The following is a 22,911-nucleotide window of genomic DNA, read 5'->3' as shown; positions in this document are numbered from 1 at the left end:
AGACTGCTGTTTTCCTAATATTATCAACTGCACTTAATGGGACATATTGAACTTGCATTTTGAGATGAACCTCTGAAAACATAAAGGTTTCCTTGATGTATTTTGCAGTTTCAAGAGGCAGAATTGGTTACCAAAGGCAAAATTGCACTATGAAGCTGTAAAATATGACTGCAAATAAATGTCATGTTTTGCACACTGTATATTTTTTGTAATTGCCTATCTAGACAGAAGTACTACTAAATGTGTGATATACTATATATGTATAAAATTTAAATATTAAAGACATTTGATATATAGGGATAATATTCAGCATAAAAGTTAAAGCACTATTTGAAGGACAGTGACCTAAAGGAAAGTTTTAATTGTTTTGGCTTTTTCTAGCATCTCACACAAAGCTAACCTCAGGTTTTGTTTGGCATTTTATAATTCAATGAAGAGAGAAAATGTCTAGCCAGAGTCCTGGACTCACTTCAATCAGTAAGAAAGATGCCAGTGGCCTCAAACCAGCTATTACTGAAAAGGATGAGCACACAGTACAAACTGTTCAAAGCATGGTACCATTGCCATTGTGTTTACAAAGAGTTCTCTGAGTCAGACTGGCATTCTTTTGTGCAGCAGAGAAACAAAAATATCTTATACTTTTAAAAGTATAAGATATTTAGTAATAAAAAAGTGTATATTATTTATATATATTTATAAGAGTATATATATTTCTAAATTCAGTTTTACAATGTTGAATGTAATCTTCCTTTAAACATACAAACTAAAGGAAAAAAAAGGATTTTTTTTTTTTCTATCAAGAAATGTAAAAATGATTAAGTTTAAGCATTATATCCAGAAACCTTGATTACAGGGGGGAAAAAGTAGGGACTAGAGAGAAATTATTCTACATTTCCTTGATCAGAGATATACAATCATGCTACAGATGAAGGCAGCTATGATTGATTATTCTGTTTATTAGGACTGCAAGCTGGTTAGATAAAAGGGAAAATTAATTTGTGCATGCATCAGTTGAACTAATCTTATTTAAACTGATTTAGGTTGAAGATAAACACAATTCATGTTGCAGACATTTGGGATGCTTGCTGAATCACATTGGAGCTCACAGAGCAACCAATACAAATGTTAACCATTTCAGAGATAACAAAAATCAAAAATCCACCTTGTTCTGTTACAACAGAGATGTTTGGGAGAGTGACTTCCCTGTTCCCCAATATTCTCTGAGTAGGTGCCCAATCTCCAGAACCATTTATTAGAAGATCCAGCACTACAGAACCCTGGCCAGCCATCTCACATGTGAAGGTCTGAACACAGCAGAGATTATTCAAAGGCTATGGGCGAGTCAATGAAAGACTGTTTTGAGACCTACCACACAAATGGCAGTACTGGTGTAAAACCAGGTGTGCTGCACCTGTTTGCCTCTGCTCCTGACCTGAGCTCACTGTCCCTGACAGCTGAACCAGAGCTACTGACTGATCTTTCACTGCATTCCTTAAAGTTGGAACTTCCTGGTCATTTACAGATATTTCAGTAAGAGCTGGCTGGGAATGGACTTTGAGTGCTCTGCTTTTGCAGCTCAGGTGTGGGCTCTGTGGTACCTTAAATCACCTCAGCTTTTTCTGTGGTGATCACTCACTCTCCAAATACGCCATTACAACAACTTTCCTAATCCCTGTATTCACATTTCTGAAAAAAATCAAGCTTGGACCAAGGTCCTTGATTACAAAGTCAAATGTGAACCTGTAACCTCAGTGAATAAGTAAAAACACAGTATCAGTGATGACCATGTTAGCAAATCCATTTTGATTAATTACACCAGAAATATCTCCAGTTTACACCAAAGAACTACACTTAACTTTCACCACTACATTACTTAAACTTTTGAGAAAAAAAAGAAAAAAATTTCTCTTTATTTACAGCATTTAGTGTGATGACTAGACAGGAAAATACCAGGTGAAAATGTTCACAAGCTGCTTGAAGATGGAATTTCTTCTGCAATTAAGTGATGTTAATCTGTGTATTTGGCACAAATTTTTAGCATGCACTATGCATATAACAATATGTTTATCCATCAATTATATTCATCTTCCATTAAATCAAAGCAGTCCAGATAGGAACAAGGTCATACAAAAATGTACATGGAAATATAGATCCTGTACATCTCCAAGGCTTAATTAACAACAAAATAATTATATTACCTGTCCTCTTTCCACGTGGGATGGCTGCATGAGACATTCAAATTATTCAGGAGCATGTCTGACTGGACGGCCTGTAGTAATTCCATTTCTCCACCATAATGCGGTAAAATAATTCAGTTTAAAATAAAAGATTTATTTGAATCAACCTTTAAAACGCAGAAAATCCTATTTGTGCTCAGAGGAAAACTGTCCTAGCTGTGTTTGGGAAGCAGCTGATTTACTGCACTCACACAGTCCCTCATCAGAGGCAGGTTGCAGAAGGCATCGTGTGCCCAGAACGTGCTACGGACTCAGTGTGTGCCCAATGCCTGCACACTCAGAGTGCTGTCATTACGTTTCAAGGGTTCCATAGTGCTAGAGTTTCACACCTCCTTGATGTTTCTCACAGGCAGCTCCTCCAGACACTGACTCTTCCTTGTCCTCAGTAACCAACTGACTCCAGTTCCCCTCAGCCAACCAATCCACTCTTTTATAATACTCTTCTGACTGGCTACAGCTGTGGCCTGTTAACATCAGGCCTGCTGCTAATCCTTAATAATTGGTTCAGCTGCAACTCTTTAGGGGATAAGATTACTTTCTAATATATATAATATATATATAATATATATATATAATATAATATACTTTCTATACCACCTTCATTTTCCCATACTGTATCCCCCTACAAGTGTGTGCCCAGTGTCCAAAGAAACAAACCCCTGAGCTTCCCAGGAGTGCTTCAGCCTGAGCTGAATTCACTGGCCTGGGTGTGCTTCTGCAGCTCTGCCCAGACAAGTTAAGCAGACTTTGGGTGGATGAAAATGCATTGCTGACCTGTGTGAAATCTTTGCTGGGCAAACTCAGAGGAGCAGTTTTGGGCAAGGCACAGCTCCATTCCCCCTCCTTGTGGCACAGTGGTTGCTCATGAAGGCAGGAACCTTTCACTGCAGCTGGCATTCCTAAACATATACTAAATTTATACTATATGAACTAAATATATACTTATTAATGACTACAACAAAGTCTGCCTTTTCCCACTTTGCATATCTCTTATTAGCACTTTCAAGTGACTGGCACAGTGAATGTGGTAGCATGATGTGCTCTACAAATCAAATAGCAGAGTATGGCATTATCACAGTTCAGTCCTACAAGGTCTCAGTTAGGTCTTAAATAATCAGCAGCTTAGTTTAAAAATCAAAGGATAAGGCATTTTGCCACCTCTATTTGCAATGCTAGCATCCTCTTTACTATCATTGAAAACCTTCCTTGAAACCTTAGCTGTTTTAAAGACATAGGATTAAAAAAAACAAAAAGGCAGCACAATAATTTTATTCCACCAGCAGTAGTTTAAAACTGTACTTTGTAAGAGAAAGGCTCAAAGGAAATATTTCAGAAGTTAGCCATGACTGGAATAGTAATTTCATCTCCCTACCACAATGTAAAATACACGGGGCCATGTTCTAGCTACATATACTTTTTTTCTGACTTAGCTGACAGCCCAAAAAGTACTAATTAATATTTCATTAATAAAATCAGAGTTCAGTTAACCATGACTCACCAAGTAGCAAGAGAAATACCAGGGAATACACAAATAAAACTCAACTTCAGCCATGAAACAGCTGCAAATTTAATGAATGTTCATGTTCTTTTAAAATATGCTTATTTAAAAAATATTATTCCAACAGTTAACTATTTTTCAGTGAACAGTTATGATGCCATTAGACTTTTAAGAATAACCACTCTATGAATAGTTCATGTGTACACCCTCAGGTGCAATATTATTTGATGGCAGCACTTGAGGAATGATGTTAGAAAACAAAATCAATACAGAGTTTATTAATTAAACCTCAGAATTATAAAGGATATTGTTTAAAAGCAGCTTGATTTTCTAGTCCATAAATCTAACTGACCAGTAAAATTATTTGGTGCGAACGGGTGCCAACAGTAACTTCAGTTAACATACAGAAAGTCTCTGTACCCTATACCTGTGCAATATAACTTATGAAGTTCTAAATAAATTGGAAAAAAATCATTAAAAATTAGTAACTGTAAAAAAATTATAAAAGCTGTGTACAGAACAGTATGCATGGGGGTATTATGGTACTTTTCCAAATCATGCATTTGCAAGCAAACTTTTTGTTTATAGTTTCTCTTAATTTCTTTGTATAAAATGCAGTGTTCTTCTCATGCAAAAAGAAGACACATATTTCCTCAAAATAAAGTATCTCAATGCTAACTTAGGGATAATGGACCATTCTTTTCAATCACACCAAATAAATGTTTCTGAAAAAATACTGGAAGCTTTCAAAAAACAATGAACTTTTTTTTTTAATTAATTTGTGCCTCTGCACTTCTACCAACAGTCACAACTTGCACTACCTCGTTTCATTTGTGATATTCCTAAACTGCACTTATTCCAAGCTCTTTGAACAACAGAAATCTGTTGATATGCTGATACATTTTAAGTACCTTGCACTACATCCTATTTTATTCTTAAATTCAAAGTAACTAATTCATACAAGAAACATAAAACTAGGAAAAGATGACCTGTTTCTTCCTAGGCATCATGTGCACACATCTACTTTTCCTACTTTTTCAAACTGAGCTTCCCCAACCTTTCATTTTTTGACATGTAATTTCACCTCATCTGTTTGCTTTATTTTGCATTTTAAAAGGTTTTCCAGTCAAAATACTGTCATTCACATAACATATCCCAGATATTCCTGATAGAGTTGACCTCTTATCACTGTCACACCTATCATACCAACAACAGTTAACAATAGCTATCATTCTAAGTGCTGGGGACATCACCACTAAGAGCCAGACAAAGGTATAGAAGATGGTACTCTACATTATTAGCACATTATTCCTCAAAGTTACTGATAATTCAGGATGTCAAGGTCTTGAACTTCTAGCAGACCCCAGAAGGATGTACTCTTGCAATTTGAGGTAAAGCAAACCACCAAACTGTATCAGAGAACTGGATGATCTGCTTGTGTTTGTGAAACACAGAAAGAACTGTGAATCTCATTCATCTGAGAGAAGTAGAAATGCCATGCAGTCAGTAGTAACTCATCAGGCACTCCCAAATTTAATTGCTAGAATACATATTAAATGTACAGGCCCAGAGTGTAATTACAATTTGGTATCTGAAACAGTTTAGTTAATAGCAAGCATGGAAGTTCATTAGCCTAGTAAACTAGGGAAAAAATTGCACTTGGGAGAAAGTACAAGGGTAAAAATGTGCACAGCTCTCACTTCCCTACTGCCACCAGGGACCAAAGGTAATGATTAAATAGCTCAAAAAAGGCAACCTGTGGCAAAAAAAAATCATATTCCTATTCTGGGTTAAGGGTGTAATTAGCTTGAAATACAGATTATACTTGAAAACCCAATGAAATTAATTCTAATGGGAAAATCTCACTAACTGAAACAGCAGAAGACCTCCAACTTGGGATTCATGTTTTAAAGGAATACAAATATGCTACACGAAAAACCCCAAACAAGCAACATATACTTTCTTCTAAGTAGAAGGAAAGCATTTTTAGGGATAAAGAGGCTGTTAGTAACCAAAACAAATGTTAAAAGTCAACTTTAAATTAGTACACTGTAATAGTTTGTGCCTTAAGAGTCTTCAGAATGTTTGTGACAGGATCATTTCAATGATGCTGATTTTCAATACATTTTGGAGCATCACAGAAATTCAGTAAGGCTGCTAGCATTTTCTGCTAATGGTTGAGGATGGTAAGCAGTATGTTCTCAGTAATTACAGAGCTCTATGCCATTACTAATCTCAGGGAAAATAACCACTGAACTTCCAAAGGATAAATTCACTGGGAAATTATATGAACAAAACTGACACCAGTCAACACCATTTAACAGAAATTTGCTAAATAAAATAGAGAATTTTTTATCTAATCATCTGATAAAGTTACAAACTCTGGTCAGCAGATGTTATTCCATAAATGAAACACACAGACCTTTGAATGGCATTTATCTTACAGCCGCACACAACTCAGAGTAAGAAATTATTATCAGTCTCATCAGATGTGATTAAGATATACATATGAAAAAGTAGCTGTTACCAGGAAATAATAACTGAAAAAGTGCTCTGCATTCCTCCAACAAAATCATCCAGAACTTACTCAACACTATTTAAGAGTATCATCAATTATTCAGAAGTAAATACTGTTGATGGCAATAATGGCACAGAAACTGTCAAACTGGTCAGTAAAGGTACAAATTGTTATCCAGAATAATAACGGATTTCTTTGTATGATGGGCACAGTGTATTACAGCCAAGTGGACTTACGCAGGAAGCAAGAAATAATTCAGGTAATACCCAGAAAACAGTGCACAGAAGCCACAGACTTACAAAATACACACAATCTTAATGGGACAGAAACAACTCAATACAAATGACAGTGAAGCCTGACAACAAAAGGGAGCAACCAACTTCCCACACATCTAAGTGCATAAGACCACCAATACTACCCTAGTCCACAGCATTAGCAGTACTGGAGAAGTGAATAAAGTTATGTAATCCCTGCACTGTTTTCCCAAAATGACAAACATCTTGTTCTTTCTCCATTATTCACAAAAAAAGAGGATGAATTCTGCATCTTTTAAGATGTTAATCAGAATGCCCTACATGCTGCCATTAGCACAGAAACTCATGTGGAAAGAGCACAGCAGCAATCTGAAAATGCTGCAGAAAACCAATGAATGTCACATGAACAAGAAGCTGTCTCTGGTCCACTGTAGGAGAACAAGATTGCTGAGGCCACAAGTTACAGCTTGGGCAGTAGTGACGGTGGAGTAGGTACAGTGGCAAGACAGGTCTTACTGTTGATATCTTTTGGGGTTGTTTCCTACCATAGCAATTACTTAAGACCAAAGCCACTTAAAGAATTGTACAGTTCCTCTTTGTTTTGCTTCTTCCATCTGTATCTTAAAAACCAAACCCGAACAAATGCAGATTTTTGTCAAATGCATCTGCTCAAGTGAGCGGGACTGTCACAGCCTTAAGTGACAACACTGGTAGGAGTCCACCAACACCTATGTGCACAGAGCCTGACTGCCCGGGTGAGTTCCCCAAGGAAAAGCCTGACAGGACAGGAGTGGCACCCCAGAGGTGAGCTCTTATTTGGTGACTCCTTTTGGCTTACCTGGTCGTGAGACCCTTGAGCTGCTGAATGCTGCTCCTCGCAGGCTGCTGTCCAGAGTCTGGGGGTTTGAGTTACCATGGAGATCACCACATCTGACACGTGAGGGGGCTGCAACGAGAGAGAGGCACCCATCAAACCAGTGCCCATCAAACCAGTGCCCATCACTTCCGCAAAGCACAAGCACTTGACTCCGTTTGCTTTTGGCATTCATCAAGGTCTAAGCTCTCAGATTAGGAGATTTAGCTAAACTGTAAGGGGAAAAAACCCAACACCCATCACCAAAAGAATTAGAAAGGTGAGGGCAGTCCCCAGTGACACACAGTATTTGAGCTCTTTGCAAAGCCAGGTACTTTTTCAGGAGCTTGGAAGGATCCAAATAGACCATGAGCTTGACTCAACAATGTTCAGCCTCTCTGGTCAAGTATAACAAGAGCAAGCAATCCACCCAGAGCCACTGCTGAGCACAGGACTGGAACAGCAGTGCACTGCCTCAGAACAGTGGGACACACAGAAGTGCTCCCTCAGAGAGCCTCCAGTGGGAAACTGATGGAGCATCACCTCTGGGCAAGAAATAAGTAGGCAAAAGGAGTCACCTTCTTGAATGTTTTTGGGGCAAGGCTGAAGGCAAACATTTATGAAAATCAAACATGAAAGACAGCCTGGCATTCATCTGCAATAATAAACCTATCTGGAGACTTTTCCAAGCCTGCCAACAAGCATGATGAATAAAACCTGATTTCTTATTGCCTTGCCATTCCAGCACCATGTATATTGACTAGTTTCTTATTCTTCATTTTCAAGCCTTAAGTCTTATGCTCAATTTTTGCCTACATAATTTAGTAATTAAATGGTGTAAAGTGAAATGAGATAGCCATTGCAGACTTTTAAAATTAATTATCCTCTTCCACACAAATGTCTGACAGCTTTCAAAAAACTATTGTCCTGCTTTTGTCTGGGACAGAGCTCATTTTCTTCCCAGCAGCTGGCACAGTGCTGTGTTTCAGACTCAGTATGACAGTAATGTTAGCAACACAGTGAAGTTGTAGCTGTAGGTGAGCAGTGCTCACACTGAATCAGGGATTTTCAGTTTCCCAAGCTCTGCCAGTGAGCAGGTACACAAGAAGCTGGTGGGAGCACAGCTGGGACAGCTGTGACAGTGGTGACAATCCATGCCATGCAATGTCACAGCCAGTGTATGAGCTGGGGGGAGCTGGCTGTGAGGGGCTGCTCACTGCTGGGGCTGGGCTGAGCTGCCATCAGCAGGCAGTGAGCAATTGTACTGTGCACCACTTGTCCTTTTTGGGCTTCAATGCTCTCTCTTGGTTTGTTCTCTCCCTTTTAATCATTATTATCTTTATTAATATTATAATTAGTATTAGATTTTACTTATTAATTACTTATTTCCATTATTAAACCCATCTTATCTCAACACATGGGCTTTAATTTTTTCCTCCCCATCCCACTGGGGTGAATAGGAGGATGAAGCCAGTGGCTGTGTGGAACTTAGTTACCAGCTACAGTTAAACCACAAAAACTATTCATTAAGTATCATTTCATGATGTAATCAATTTAATATATAACATATTTGAACACACCATCAGGAAAACCTTTCATAAATCCAGTTCTAATTCTCAGTCTGCAGCACTACAACATGTTCTCATTTACTTCGTTGTGACATAAATACACCATCTAACCAAATACAACTACTCACTTCAGAAAGAGTTACATCTACCCTAATCAGAGGTGAATGACTACACAAGGGACAACACCTGCCTACTGAAGCATCCCAAACTATTTGCAGTACATCAGCTGGACATCCACAGTTTTTCTGAGTTAGTCTACTGAATGCATATAAATCTTCATCTATGTGGCTACGTACCTAACCACCTAATGCTCAGGTGGCATTCTGAGTTGACTGTTCTCAACTCTCCATAATTATTTTTTTTTTCAATTTTAGAATCATTGACTGGCTGGGGTTTGAAGAGACTTAAAGATTATCTCGTTCCAGCCCTCCTGCCATGGGCAGGGACACCTCCCACTAGACCAGGTTGCTCAGAGCCCCATCCAACCTGGCCTTGAGCACTACCAGGGTTGCAGCATCAACTATTGTCTCCCATCTCATTTTTCCTGTGAAGCATGTTACATTTATGCAAAATACAATATACTCAAGAAGCATAACTGTGTGTAAATATAAAATCTGAAAATCCAAGCAACAATTAGAGGATTTCCCATGTCTTACGGGAAAAAATTTAAGAGTATTATTATACTAAAATTATCTCTATTCAATACCCCTACATTATGCTATGCAACAGTAACTAAGATGTACTGAGCCTGCTCTCATGTCAAATACCAAGGAAATAACTGGCTCATCTGGAATGAAGGCTTCTGCAAGATTCCTGGAGTTTAAAGGACACTGCAGAATACCAGATAGTCCTACTGTAGCACTGTGGATGAATCAGGGTTATTGAAGAAATTCTATTAATGCTTTCTGTCATAATTCCACTCATAAACTGGTTGGGTCATGTTTTCATTTGTTCTGTTAACAAATCTTATAAACTGGATCACGGGTGGTTTCTGCCAGTGACAGAATCAGTCAAGGCTACAATGCTGGAGAGGCGGGAGGCAGCAGTGCAGGCAGCACTGGTACACAGGCTGGAGGAGCTAATCACATCCTTTGCTAAGGCCAGCTTTGGCTACCTTGCAAGACAACTTTTTGGCAAATACCAGCTCTCTACTGAAAAAGTGAAAAGTAAAGTGAAAGAGACATATTAGGGGCAAAAAGATGTGATTATTATCATTTTATTACCTGTAAGTGTCAGTGAAGCTTAAAAGGTACATATATTTCCCTTATGATTGGGTGAGAACATACATATATTGATGATTGCAATAATCATATAGTATCATATGGCCCTACCCACAATGGTTTACTCAATAACAAGAGTTTCTTCAAATCCAATTTCATACAGAAGTAAATACTAATATGAGATGTGAAATAAATACTAGACAAAGACAAAAATGTTCCTTTAAACATTCATTTGTAATATTAGCATTACAAACTATAATTACTTACAGTAGAATAAGGTCTTCACAATTTACAAAGAATTGAAAAATAATCCATCACCAGAGATGACAGAATACAGCTGCAAAAGTGATTAGAACAGGGTACAAAGTACTTTAATATGAAATATCTGGAGAGTTCTACTGGTATAGTTTATAACAAAAAAAAGAAAAAAAGACAGATGACCTAATTACAGCACCTAATATTTTCATTGGGAGAATACACTAAGCACCAACTGGCTTGTTAATCTAGCAAATGGTTTGCAGAAAACAAATCAGCATCTGGAAGTTGACAAGAAATTCAAATGAGAAATAAAGCACATGCTTTCCATCACCTGTGACTAACCATTAGTGCAACTATCCAAAGGAGAATGCAGAGATTCTCCACTGGTTGATACCAAGCTTTAGTGGAACTTTCCTAGAAGATGAATTTTTGTGAAAACACAAGACATCCCACAGCCATACAGAAGTTACTGTGTTTCATACAGATAGACCAAGTCTGCAATACAGAGAAAGGGAGATTAGGTGCTGCAGCCATCCTTTCCTGCTCATAAATTAAATATATTATGATGAAAACCAATTGTCTGGTTTTGTAACTAAAGCACTGGGTGGTGTTGAGCACTGTGCATGCTGAGCTGCTGGTGCCAGCAAATACTTGGTGCATACATGTGCATACAAACACACATGCAAAGTGACAGAGGGAGTGTGTTCAAGCCATGTGGAGTCACAGAGCTACCGCCATCCTTCCAGACAGGTGGACTAAATTCTGCTGGGACAATACTCTGACTGCTAATTTAGGAAGCTTACTGTGTCCCCCATGAGCTGAAAGGACTCAGTCACAGCAGAGTGGCAGCAGGAGCTCTCTTCACAAGGGTCACTTGGGGCATCAGTCAGATGAGTGAAGGCAGGCAATACAAATGATGCTCTCTGAATCTGTGCAGGGAGCAATAAACACAGTGCTTCACATTATTAACTACCTGCCAGTCCTGTCCCTGTGGACAGTAAGCTTTCTGGGCAGAAAAACCTTCTTAGTGGGGTATTTCATTGGGTTAGCCAAGCAGTTCCCCACCTCAGCCAACACCCAGGAGCTGCTGGGGCCTCAGAGCAGTTTGCTCACAGCTCTGTCCCTGCAACAGCAGCTCACTCTGGGCACACAGGTGACATGGGCTTCTTGTAAAGGGACAAAGGAAAAAGAAAAGGAAATAAAACCAAGTTATGGCCTAAAGGCTACACTGGTGTCACAGTGAGCAAGCTTAAAAATTTCACCCCTTTAGCAAAAGATGGGAAAGTTATTGGATGTCTTAATTTAGCTAGCATTGGTGCTGTCGCTAACCTATGCCTTGGGCTGCTAAATGTCAAGAAATGTAACCATGTTTAAATGTCAACCAGGAATCAAAGTTTGAAATTTTTTTTCCTTTTTACTAATTGTACATCTGGTACACAAGGTTTGACTTTGGATTTGCACTATGTCTGAAAACACATTAGTCAACCTATGCAAACACTTTCATTGATCTCCTCATCTCAGCTCCTCCCCTGGACACAACCTCTGTGGAGCAAATCCATGGAAAACCCTGGCACCACCTCCCACGTGGGCAGCTGATGAATGCAGTAAGCCACCAACCCCCTGTGACTGTCCCCAGTGCCAGCTTAGCTTCAAGGGAAGCCCTGAGGCCTCTCCTGCCCTGGCCAGGGCAGAGCACAAGCCCCGTGCCAGGGACAAACTGCACAGCACCATTGGCACTGGGGAGCCAGGGAAGGGATGCTCCCTAGAGGAGGGCTGAATTGCTGGGCCACAGACCAGAGTCCATTTATCCTCTGCTTCACAGGGAGATTTCCTTTTGCAGGCACCTGAGGGACTTCAGGAAACTGAAACTGGGGGCCAGATTTATAGGAGGCACTTGAAATTACTGGCTGGGCGGGTGGCTGGGGTAAGGGCACATAAACAGTACAGCAGTTTTATTCTTGATTTAAACTTGGAATAATCAGTCACATCATTTGGAAGATGTTCTAGTGAATTCTACTCAATTCCTCTAAATACATTTAGCTGCTTAATATTTTTCCAATCTGATTTCTGTTTAAGTACTATTTCTGCATAGTTTCAGATAAATAATTTCATTTCTTTTTACTAAACAATACACAGGAGGAGAAACCAAACCACTGCCATTACTATCCTGTTTCAGCATATTTCTCTTAACTCTTTCATAATGAAAAAAACATTAACTGGGTAACTAATTTATTATGCCACTCCCTTTTGGCCTTTAAAGGCACAGGAAAGTTTAAATGCTAAACAGGCCATCTTCAAAAGACACTGAATTAAAAAAACAGGGATTGCATTATATCTCTAGGAAGGAAATGCAGGATACCTAGTGCACAATATTTTGCTTTCTTTCAAATTGATAAACAGCTTCAATATTTTCAAACTACCCCTGGTGGAGTATACTACACTATATGGAAGTATATCATGACTATACAGAAGATTATAACAGGACATCAATAATTATGCAACCCTTCTGCAAAAAATAACCTAAAATGCATTTTCTAAAACAATTTCTTAAAAGTGTACAAGTCAGTGAAGAGAACATTTCAACATTCAAACTCCTGGTGATGTGCTGGGGTTTTAGTTCCTTTATGGATTAAGATAATGTATCAATATAATCACAGCAGAATAACCACAGTGGCTCCCATGGGGCATGACCAGCGATCAGTGTGTACAAGGACTGTGGATAACACTGCAGACACAGAGCAGAAAGCAGGACCATCATTTTCAACACAATGTGCTGGGCTGCTCTATCACGTTTCCAACGAGTACCTATGCACTGGAACTGCAATCTCTGTTCAGAAAAACCCACACAATCGCTGAATATTAATGAATTTGCCCTAAGGTCTTATAGAGTAAATAAACACCAGTTTATGTCTTGCTATGATAAAAAATTCCCGCTGTAGACACTTATGTATCTATTATTGCCCCACAGCTGCTTCCTCTAAAGGAAACTATGAGAGATTTTTTATTTTAAACATACCATAGATGAATGCCCAGATTTGATGGAGTAAAGTCTAGAATCTGTTAAAAATCTGAAAATCAATGTTGAAATAAATATTCATTATAGTACTAGTGCAAAAAGCTTCCCCATGGTAATACCTAAGCCAAAACAACAAAAATACCCTCAGAAATAACCCACATCTTCCCACAAAAACTTAAAATACTTAAGCCTTGAAAGTCTTTCCTCAGGTGCAACTCACAGAGCCTGGGCTGCCCCTTTGAAGCAAGTCTCCCAAGGGAAAACAAAACAGCAGGTGGAAACCCCTCTCATGTTTCATCGTAACTAACTCTGTCAAAGCTAGTGGACATCATGAAATTAAGAATTTCAGAAGCACTGTCTCGTTACCTTGGCTGTATTATGCCTTTTACACAGGTCCCTCCCAAGAAAAATTAACTCTTAGCAGCCCAAGCAATGACTCAATCCAACCAGTCTTGGAGCCAGACTGGAACTGACAGCAACAACTCTCAAAATCATTTACCACTGTCAGCACTTTGCCTGCACAGACACTTGGACAGCTTCACCTTTTTTCTGCTTCAGCTGTGTATTTGAGTGTAGAAGATATTTTCTCTCCCATGTGTAATAGTTTCACAGGAGATACATGAATTATCTACCATTATTTAATAGGCCAGAACTTTCAGCGACAGCAATGGATTTATGAAAAGCTTAGCTGTCAGCAACCAAACCTAGTACCAACATTGGAAATGCTTACTACTGTAAGAGGACTTTTTGCAGTATGTGGACAGATTAATGGGTGCTGTGGCCAACAACACAGCAATTCTGATACTCTTTATCAGAAAGATATGTGAGTATCAAATACCACAAGATTTATTTTACCAACCCTCAGGCAAAACAAATGTCATTCTTCTAATTAACAAGTGCAGATTTCAAAAACCCAAACCCCCAAACATCTCTCTTGACAGTAATTCATGAGATTTCTGCAGAACTTTTTAAACGTGAAACAAACCCCACAGTCTAGGACTGTTGTGATGAAACATAAAGAAAGGAGTTTAATTATTAATTTTGTGATAGTGCAGGTAGGTGGAGAAGAATTATCCCTTTCAGAAGCATTGAACTGTAATGCTCTCATTTGCCTACTTAGCTCTACATCAGGCAAAAGCACAGAGGAAGAAACAGGAGAGGAGAAATGCAGCCCCCTCTGCACTGCCCTAGCAGTCACCATTACCAGATTTAAAAGTGAGTGCAAGTTTAAAAAGAAAACCACACAATTTTGATTAATTCATGTAACTTTTACCCTGAGTAGATCTGTCAGCCCAATGTAAGGGATGAACTTGGAAGTCTTTGGCCCCCAGCTGCACAAATGCTGCACTGCTTTCAGCATGCACACCTTGGAGGTGCCCAACTGCAGAGCAGTTGGATTTGCAGAAAGGATTTGCTGTTTCCCATGTCTGAATGACCCAAAGCCTGCAGAGTTTTCCCAAAGTGCATCAGTAATGTGAACTGCAGCCCACGGCAAAGACAGAGCCAGTACAACTCTCCTAAACAAGGTTTAATATGTGTAGCCAATATAATCACTTTTGTTTTGGGTTAGCTGTAGCTGCCAAGAGATTTGGAAGGTGGGATACACCATGGGCACCAGGGTAATACAATCTTGATGCTGCAGAGGCATCAATAAACACTGCAAGGTCAGGCTTTGGACATGTGGCACAGCATTAGAGGAGCAGCTTGTTCCTAAAAGACCTTCTGAAACTTCATCTTGGGTGGAGCCTCAGCTACACATCACTGTAACAAGATGTATATATATATGTGATAATTAATATATTTTAGTCACATTTTCCTCCTTACATTATAGCAATTGTATGAAATGCTCTAGGCTAGAAGTTGCTGAATCAGGAAATGGATCAGAAGCAAACTAAAATGCCTTTCTAGGTTATTGATTCCTGCTCTCTGTTTCATGTCAGTTTCCTAGAATCCATCCAACACAAGCACAAAAGGGTAATGAGTTTCTGAACCCACACTCTAATAGTGCACACTGCATCAAAGCTTTCAGTAATTGCCTGGATGCTGCTTCCCAGCAGTACTAAACAACTTAAATATAATTAGCTGGAAGCCCTATGGGCTTCATTTCCCCACTGGAACACCTCTTACACTAATCCATTTATCAGGCTGACAGATGACTGAATCACTGGCTATGGACCCATTCCACTAATAATATTTCTCAAGCCCACATTCTGGTTTGTGCTTTATCTTGTACATTTTTGCAAAGGAAAATCCAGTATTAAGAGTGGAGAGAGAAGCAGACATATCTTCCACTCATCTCTTCCCAGTACTGACCAATGTTATTTGTTTGATCAGTCCATTAAGTATAAAATGCTGGAGCTATCAGGCAGAAAATGAAAATTAAATGTATGCATTATGGAACTATATGATGCCAAAAATAATAGGGAAACACAAAAATATTGAAAAGACTTTTGGAAATTTTCCAGCCATTCTGAAGTTTCAAGAGAAGTTTGCATAAGAGGATAATTTTCAGCATATCCCCCTGAGGATGGCCTGACTACAGCTGTTGAGCTACAATTTCTTCATACTACTTACTTTGTGTACATCTTTCTGAACAAGAGGTGACAAAAGACATTTTAAAGCTGTCTAGAGTTATACTGAATACACATGAACTGAACATCATGCTGCTACAAATCTATCCACTTTGCAAGCTGTGAGAGAATTCTCATAAAAGTACAACAATTATTTATTTAATTTCTTGGGCAGAATTTTCTAGTATTGCAATGAAACCCGTTTTATCCCCGTGACTTAATTCCAGACAGATTTCAATAAGTGGAACTCTGCAGAGGTTGAAATTATAGGGAGCCAAGGTCTTCCAAACTGTGCCACACTTTGGAAATGGAGTAATTGTAAAAATGCTAAATTCTCATCAAATTCTTTTAAATTATTTTAAAAATTCCTCTAGGATGTTATATGCTTGTAGTCCCTTTCTAAGAAGTTGTGGGAGCAGAAACAAAAAGCCACAAAGCTGGTAATGACCAGTAAGATAGAAGGTTTTAAAAGGTGTCCTTCTTCTAGATCCATTATATTGTGGTCAATAATCCACATTCTGGCTTGGAATCACAGGATCCAGCTAGAGTAGCAGCACTGTTTCATTGTTTATTTCCTCTGGATTGTTCACGGACACAGAAAATACTGATGTTGAAAAACAATAAAACAAAAAACTGGTACTTCTTGTACTCCACATAAGCCTAAACAATGTGCTTGTAGTAAAGCCAACAGCCAACATACAAAAATTAGCTTAAAAGTAGTACCACAAGTTAGAATTAACTGTGGACACCAGTCTGAATTCAAAGAGTGAATAAAAAAGCTATACTTGAACTTTTAACAAGAAATAGATAAGTAAAAATATATTCAGTGATGTGCCTGACTTAGCTGGTGAATCAAGCAGCAGCAGCAGGGTGAGGTACAGCCAGCAGTCCTTGGGAGCAGCACCAAGCTCAGAGCAAGGCCAAAAAGGACAGCAGCTACTTGGACACTACTTGATTTTCAAAAATGCAATCACAGGTCTTTACACCACCTGCTAAAGTACTAAGGAGGTTATTAAATACTGAGCTGCTTGAGATTTCTTCATGTGAACCCCAGAGCAGAAATCTCAGTTTCACATGAACTCTCCACCCACTCCTTCCCTCCGGCCTGAAACTGGAAAACTCATCCCAGAGACGCTGACACTCGCACATCAGCAGTCAGCCTGCCTGTCACACAAGGACAGCCTCTTCCTTCCCAGCCCCATCCTCTCTGTTCAGTGTATTTGTGCATTTTCTACTCCCACAAAGGGCAGACAGTATCCTGAGCAAGGGTTGCCCCAAACCATATGAACCTCAACACTTGTCAGTCACACTTCCACATGAAATGCAGAATTTCACACTCCTGTTAACAAATACTCCTTTGAAATGCAGTGGTACTGAGCAGAGCAAACATCTGATCTAATCAAAAGAACATTCTGCAGTAAAAAATGTAAAAAAAAAAAAAATCTTCTCCTGTTTTTAGTCATCTTTAATAAAACAGATCATGATCCTAAATTTCCTAACTAGGAAACTGTCATTGCCAGGTAATAATGAACATTGCCTTCATTTGTGTACTTTATGAAGAAACTTGCTATACTGTCAGTGAAACTGAATTTCCTGGGTACTAGCTCTGAGAAAATTTTTAAATTCTTGAGGTAAATAGTATCTCTTTAAAGCACTGTCAGAATTATTACATATACAGATTCTTCCCTGTAAATCAGGGGCAAATGTACAGCAGCTTTGTATTTAAATAGCTGCACTGAATTCTCAAGGTCTTTTAATAGAGGCAGCAAAGAAGAGTTTGGGGAAAAGAGGAATCATCTAGGAATGAAACATCTAAAAATGACTGGACCCACAGTCCACTAACATCCATACTTTGTATGGTAGGAAGTGTACACTTGGAAGGACATGCCATGTTAAGCAAACACAAAAATGCAGAGCATTTCAGGAGTGCAAATAACTGCCTGTTCTAAAAAGCATGGCAGAAGTGACCTAACACACTGATCTAAAAAAGGAGCAGCCTTTGTAATATACATTTGAAAAATTATTTTTATATTCAGTAATTATTGTCTTTAGCATCGGAAAGATAATGAATTTTATTGAAAGACAATTTCTGTGTAGTCTCTATTTTTGGATTCCTGACTAGATCAGACCTAGAACAGCCATAACTAACCCCAAAGCTGCTCTGCTTTAACCTGGGTGTTGGGCCTTCAAAAGTCCCGAATTATCATAGGATCCTACAGTGAGAATCTCTGCATACTAAAATTACAGATGATTGTTGTGCTATTTACATAGAAAATATGGAGTTTAATAAAAAAACACCAGGGCACCAACTTGCATATTGAATCCAGACAGATCCAAGGTCTTAAAGATACCAAATATGAGGCATTCCTTCTGATGATATAAAGCTTATGCTGGTTAAGCAACTATAACAAAGCTAAGACTGATGATTAAAGATACAGAATGCTTTGGTTACACTGCAGATTCTCTTTCAACATTACCTTTTCCTTTTACCTAAATCACTGTAGAGATATAGGAGTAAAAACTATTTATATTAAATTACAGTTTAGTGGTATGTATGTGAATTTTAATCTACACCCAATTAAAATGCAGGACAGATTAATAGGTTATACTGTCTGGATATAAAAAAATGCAGCTGAGAATACTGGCTAGAGAAATACACTAAATTAAGAAAAGAGAAGGAATATGAAATCATCTGCAGTAAACATGGCTGTGAAAAAACTGAGCATTTCAAAAGATGTGGGTGAAGTAACAGGTCAATGGACATCACACAGACTTGGTGGTAAAGAGCACTCATCTGAGGAAGCCAGTCCTTGGACTTGGTCAGTAACACAGGTAATTTCAACACACTGGAACTTTTTAATAAAATATTTTAAGAGTCAGCAGCAGAAGTGAAATTTCAGGGAGAACACCCTTCAAAATTACCACCTGCACGTTAGAGAATATAACTTTGATAAATTTTCGTCCTGTTGATTTGTTACTCTGATGGTTGATAGTAGCTGATTAATTAATCTGATGGTTGATAGTAGCTGTCTCATCATTATATGCCATACAGGAGTAAATGGGTATCCACATCTCTACACTGAAACAAAATTGACCTCTTTTGATAGCATATGTGATAATTTTGACCAATATACATGTTAGAAAAGTTTGTTTATGTAAAAAGATGAGCATAAATTCCTTTAATGAATTCAGTAAAAGATTATCTCTCAATATACCTATGTTCTGTGCTTTAATGCAATTCTGACACCATAAATGGTATGATCTATTCATCTTTGCTTTCTCTCATTTCAATTTTTTATCTGCTTCAAGAGGTATTCAGCTAATGAAGCTCACAGATTTACAATTATTGTTCAGACAAATTCATTGAAGGGACACAGAGAGAGCATACTCAATATCTCAGTATTAGCAAGTGTATACCCAAGCCATTTGGTCAATACATCATTCTACTTCATGGTATGTTCACATACAGTAAAGTTCCTCAAGTATTTTCTAAAGCCATGATGAAAAAAAACCTGCATCAAGGTTCAAAACTCTAATAAAATCAAATCACACAACAGAACAAAACAAATGCAAAACCACACCAAATTCTGAAAACTCAACTAATTAGTTAAACTTGTTGAAGAGGGAGAAGGACTTTTAAAATGCAGAAAACTGCAAAGCTAAGTTGCTTTCCTTCTCCCCAAAGCTTCCTCAGCCTTGCTACTCCAGCATTAGGGTCCAAAGGCCCTGATCCTGTTGCTTCAAATGTTATTTCTTGAAAACTTGCAAGGAGCTCAAAAGTGGAAAGGGGAAAAGGCTTTTATTACCTCCATCAACGTGAAGTATTCCACAGCATTTCATGCTTACTTGTGCACTAATGTTATTAAATAAATACATTTAGGTCTGTTCAATAGTAGGTCTGGTTTTTGAAATGCTAACTAATAAATAAGGAACACCTGAAAGTCATACAGATCAGGGTAATAATTCAAATTGCAATGCAGACTATTCATATTTGTATATATACATGCATGCCCTAATACAGTACTACACCTTCCTGTACATTTATATCACTGAACTTTATGCAGACAGTATGTGATGTTACTTTTAGTCAGCATTAAAAGGTGATTTTTCCCAGGGTCTCAGAAGTGCAATTGCCACTGGCTTCAAAACCAAAGGGAAGTAGCCTGCAGTTCTGGAAACCTGTCAGTCTTTTCATCTTGCAAGCTAAACTCTCCTTCTGCAAACTGAGAAAACTATGAAAAATGAGAACAAGTATTTGCACAGGAAGATAGCTAGTTCTATTTGCTGTAACAAATGAAAAAGATCCTTTTTATATCATGACAGAACACGTCAGGGATGCTCATGCCACTTAACTTTGATTCCAATTTATGTATATGGATGCTAATGCCTAAAGCTGGGTATGAATATTCAGTCTTCATTATTATAAGTGGTTGTCTTGCAGGAAAAGAAGGACCTAATACAAAGACTTATTGAAGTAAAAGAATAATTATAGCAAAAAATGATTAAGAGACCTTTTGCATCTCAGTTTACAGATTTTGTTTACATTAGAGTGTTTTACTGAGATGCAAAGGTGTTAAGCCACTTTTTGCCCTGGCCTTTGAAATTATTTAGGAAAACTCTGTGGCATAAGCTTAGAGGCTTAGAAGCTTGGCTTAGAAATTTTGGGGAACAGGTATGCAAAAGTTAATTTTCATCAGGGTAAGTCCAACTACATTCTCCATTCTATCCACCACAGTGTGCAATTTCAGTGTGTCATTAAGTTTCTTGTTCTGAGTGAAGCTTCACTGGTGTAGCATTATTCCCTTGTTCCTCGTAATCCCTCTTCCCTTACATTCTTGCTGAACATGGCTGCCCCTCAGCGTGTGTGGAACAACTGCTCATGTCCAGAAGATTCTTACTAAAGACTTCAGAGAGTTAATGTTATAAAGTGTCCAAACTAAGGTAGATTATAGTGAACCAGTCAGGTTGGAGAGTGACTACATGATCCACCAAATCTCGTGGGAGCAACGCTGAACAGTTTTGAGCAGTGGGGGACGGGAGCCTATTCAGCCAGTTCAGCTGCTGCCAGAATAAAATGTGGAAGACAGAGAAATGCTTTCATGCTTATATTTTCCTCCTTTCTTTGCTTTTCCCAATATCTAGCATCCTGAAATTTTTACTCCTGATTCAGGCTACCAAGTTTCCTCAAAACAATTTTTCTCCAGCAGAACCTGTGTTCAGACTTGTAAGGCACATCCACATGGCAGGTAAAAAACCCTCCCAAACTAAGTGTGCCCCACCACCCTCCCCCCAACACCACCTCAGTAAACCAGCACTGAGTTCAAACACAGTCATCTTGGCGTCCTCAGTTCACCTTGTTATTGCACCTCCAGTTGCTGCAGCACAGATGGGATGCAACATCTCCCACTGTTTGGGGACTGCCCCTAAAGGTGAGCCATATGTTTTGCAATACCTAGAAACAGCAGGATAAGATAAGGAAATCTCTGCAGCCTTAAGGCAGAGCTGCTTTGATTTCACTGCTTTGTGCCCTGCCTCCTCCCCACCCCCTCCTTTTTTCTTTCTTTTTTTTTTTTTTTTTTTTTGAGGGCTTTGGTAATTTAATTTATCTGGGTTAAGCCTACAGAAAAAAAAATAATCCAAACAAATACTGTGTGTGCATGTGTGTATGTATGTGTGTAATGCCTCAGAAATCTCCTGTGTTATCTGTCTGTGCAAAATTTTACCTTCCACTAGACAAATATATTTTTAAACTGTGTGGAATCAAAACAACATTCTCAGCATTCAAGACATTCTGTCATCACTGCCCATTTGTTGCTCTCTAGGTTTCTCTCAGCTGGCAAATTTCCCATTTAAGGAATTATCAGATTCATCTACTTAGACAAGGCTGCAAAATAGAATGAAAAGCTGGATTATTCTAGAGAACTCATATTTTTTCTTTCAGGGTAGAAAAGCCAGTGCATGAGAGCTGAACATTAACAGCAAATGGAACCAATCTCTCAGACTTCACAGTTCTACCCCCCTGTAGGCTGTGAAATCTAATTTTGATTAAGATGCTACAATATTTATTTTACTTTTATCCTTTACTTCTTTAAATATGCTTAGTGCCACTTATTATGTTAACCTGTTTTGAAGCCTTAAATATTATGCTCATATATGATGTTTATTTTTAAACTGTAGTTCTAGTAAGCATCCCGTGCATCCTGCTGTTTTATGCAATTTGTCATAAAGAATTACCAATTGCTTTGCCACCATTTTCCCTACTGCAGATTTTTTGCAGGGTGAAAGTGTGAAAAAAAAGGGAGAACTAGAAAAATCAATAAATTGACAGTTTTCCACAGCAAGATGGCTCAGGATTTACTTGAGTGATGGAGTAGCTTTCATGACAAAGGCTGTGCTGCAAAACCACGCTTGTGTTCCTGGGCCCGCTGGCTGTGGAGGATGTGCCACAGTTCCTGGTGCTGTAACCTTCTAAAACTCCACACAACCCGTTTGTACCAACATGTGAAATGCTACTCTTTGCCCCCTAGGCAGAAAGAAAACTGTGGTGTGATCTCCAGAAATGTCTCAACACCAGCCTTGCTCACTGAGCAGGTTGGTTTTGTTTTCCTAACACAGATGAGCGAATGAGCCCAAACTCCATCAAATTCACGAATGGGTTTCACGTACTGAGTGCGTACACAGGTGTAGGTGCACCAAGTTAAGCAGAAGATGAACATTAGAGAAATCCCTAAGTAATTCTAAAGTAATTAACATACCTGCAAGCTCATTACTGAGCCAGACCAGCTTTATGGAGACTACTGCCATCCAATATTGACACCAAACCACTATCTTATGATGTTCACCCAAGTATTTTGAGGTGTTACATTATCTTAGCACAATGATTAATCTATTTCTTTTTAGAGCATCCTATGAGAGCTTA

The 22,911-nt window shown here is 38.6% G+C and overlaps 1 protein-coding gene across 2 annotated transcripts in view; it reads right to left on the bottom strand.

The window, feature by feature from the left end:
* TBL1X (transducin beta like 1 X-linked) overlaps positions 1–22,911 on the bottom strand; it is a 191,910-nt gene that overhangs the window by 80,951 nt on the left and 88,048 nt on the right. The window contains exon 3 of one of the 2 annotated variants that reach the window (XM_059493472.1): positions 7,346–7,453. The exons of the other annotated variant lie outside the window; for it this stretch is intronic. The gene's annotated coding sequence lies outside the window, so the exon portion shown is untranslated. The remainder of the gene's footprint in view (positions 1–7,345; positions 7,454–22,911) is intronic. 2 annotated transcript variants of the gene reach the window in all.

This window comes from Ammospiza nelsoni, chromosome 2 (genome assembly GCF_027579445.1).
Source record: "Ammospiza nelsoni isolate bAmmNel1 chromosome 2, bAmmNel1.pri, whole genome shotgun sequence".
Lineage (NCBI taxonomy): Eukaryota > Metazoa > Chordata > Aves > Passeriformes > Passerellidae > Ammospiza > Ammospiza nelsoni.
Note: the sequence above shows the minus strand (reverse complement) of the source record. Positions and strands in the feature narration are given on the sequence as shown.